Source organism: Rosa chinensis, chromosome 2, assembly GCF_002994745.2.
Source record: "Rosa chinensis cultivar Old Blush chromosome 2, RchiOBHm-V2, whole genome shotgun sequence".
Classification (NCBI taxonomy): Eukaryota; Viridiplantae; Streptophyta; class Magnoliopsida; order Rosales; family Rosaceae; genus Rosa; species Rosa chinensis.
The window spans coordinates 35473107-35475572 of record NC_037089.1 but is presented as its reverse complement, the minus strand read 5'-3'; the positions used below and the strand labels follow the sequence as shown (position 1 = coordinate 35475572).

Sequence of the window (2466 nt, the reverse complement as noted above, 5' to 3'; positions counted from 1 at the left end):
TATGAGTGGAAGACCTTCAAACAATCAGCCCAATTTTCTACAGAAGCAAAACCGGAAAATTGGACCTGTAAGAGGTCCAGCAGCATTTCCGGCCCAACCACATTGCAATACATTCTGAAATTTTACCACAATGATCTACACTCATAGTGGAACATTTCATATGAAGAAGTCAAAGGCTAAAACTGAGTTCTTAGTGGAGATAAAAATTAAAGGAATAAAGGAAGAGAAAGTGATCTCACCTAACAAATCCACTAAGTGTTTAAGTGCTCTCACCTAACAAATCCACCAAGTGTTTAAGTGCTCAAACCTAACCCATTATGATTTGTTTAAAGGCCAAATAGTGTTGCTTGGAAGCCTATAAATAGAGACCAATTCACCATTTCATAACACACATTCCTTCATCCATCTCATCTTCTTTGTCTCACCATTTCCTTTCCATTTTCCCACACAAATTCCTTCATCCATTCCATCTTCTTTGTCTCTTCATTTCCTCTCCATATTTCTTTTTCATTCTCTAGTTTTCTTGTTCTTCATTTTCAAGAGAAGAAGAGAAGAAGAAGCCATGAAGCCTCCTAGCCGTCATCATCCACCTTGTGCCGTGATAGTGAAGTCTTGCTTTAAAGATTCAAGATCAATGTCTCAAGCTCTTCATCATCCACTCCCTTCATGGTGTAATTCTATCTTTTTCCTTGTAATTTCTTTTGGTTTTCTTTGTTTAGATTTGTAGAACTATGAATTCTAGTTAACAAATAATGTTAAGGGCAAAGTTTAAAGCCCGTTTATATGTTTTGAGATAAAGTTGTGATTTCTATATGTTGATTTTTATGTTGCTTATGTGGGTTTGTTTAATTAAATTTGCATGATAGAAAACTTTTGTATTTTAATCTTATGTGGTTGCAAACACTTAGGGTTTTGATATAATTGGTGCTAGGTTTAAGAACATGAAATCGACTTTTCGTTTTGTGTAAACTTGAATCAAAGTAGTAAAGGTTTTGTGCAAAGACCGAATTTAATTAAAGAGGATTTCAATTAGGTGGACTTTTCCATACTAAGTTGTACACTTGAGTTGATAGCCTTTCTCTATGTCTAATGCGTTGAACATGTCATGATTGACTAGCTTTCTAGGGCTTGATTGCATGTTTGATAGGATTAATCTAGGTGCTTTCGCTTAGGTTAATTAGCATTGAAAAGTAAAATATGGGAAATCATTTGCTTTCGAATGTTTCACATGATCAACTCCTCTCTCATGACATTTAAAATCAACTATAGGAATTGTAATTGGATTTCTTGCATATGGATGTGGTTTTGATCTTTGTTCCTTGCGATCCACCCTTGTATATATGTTTTTACGTTTTCTTTATTTTATTTATTTTAATTTTAATTTTAAGAATCCTAATCCCCCCTTATTTGTGTTTACTTGTATATATTTATTCTTTATTTTATTTTTGTAAATAATACTTTATTATTTTAATTCTTTATTTGTTTATACAATTGTATATATTTATATTCTTTATTTTATTTTTGTAAATAATACTTTTCTTTATTTGTTTCACAATTACAAGTGTACCCTCAATCCCCGGAATAGAACGATCCCTATTTGCTTATACTACTAACGATATTTCAGGGTTAAATTATGCGCTCCCAAGTGCGCGTCAAGTAACAGCAGAAACAGCAGGGTGAATAGATGACAAGAGAGTACCAACAAATGGAACTGAAGCTTCATGGGTCTTAGGATTCAAATGTTGTGAATCAACCACTCTGATTGCTCCCCAAAGGCTCTGAACAGTCGGAGGGAACTCCTTGGAATTTCGGCGCTTTTGACTCATCGATCGAACTCCCAGAGGCACTGCTAGTGCCACATCTTTTATGCTTTTTTGGTAAAAACAAAGTATACATGGATTTTTGTTTACATTGAAACAAATTTTCTGAAAATAAAATAATTTTTCTTCCATCTAGAGAGAGGTAGAGTCGGTTCAAGGGTCAGTAACTCACCCGTGCAATCACGCTCGGGAAAGCTTTACGATGAGATCAAATACCAAAGCGATGAGAAACGAAAACAATTTGAAGAACTAAGTGATAGGAGCATTTTAATGTGATATTTTAATAGTTAATTCCTCACATTTTGCTTAGTTAATTCCTTAACGAATCGATTTTTAACTCAATTTCTATTTTCTTAGGTACATTGGAGTAAATAATGGTGAAATGAGCATTATGTCCACACTTACCTACAAATGGTGGAGAAAAATGGAAATGTACTAAAATGTCAATTTTACACATTTTCCTACTCCGGCTAGGAGAAACCAAGCCAAGCAAGGAAGAAGGAGCGGCTGCCTGACCAAATGAACTTCAAATGAGCTGAAACCTTCCAGATCCATTCTAGACACCCAAAGGATCATTTCTTATGAAGAGTGCCAGAGAAAAATATGAGTGGAAGGCCTTCAAACAATCAGCCCAATTTTCTACAGA

At 34.5% G+C, this 2466-nt stretch overlaps 1 long non-coding RNA gene across 1 annotated transcript; it reads left to right on the top strand.

Moving 5' to 3' along the window:
- Positions 1-608: 608 nt before the first annotated feature.
- On the top strand, positions 609-2238 carry LOC121051497. The gene is made up of 3 exons (XR_005805895.1): positions 609-669; positions 1625-1877; positions 2178-2238. It is a non-coding gene; the product is annotated as an uncharacterized LOC121051497 (long non-coding RNA).
- Positions 2239-2466: the final 228 nt, after the last annotated feature.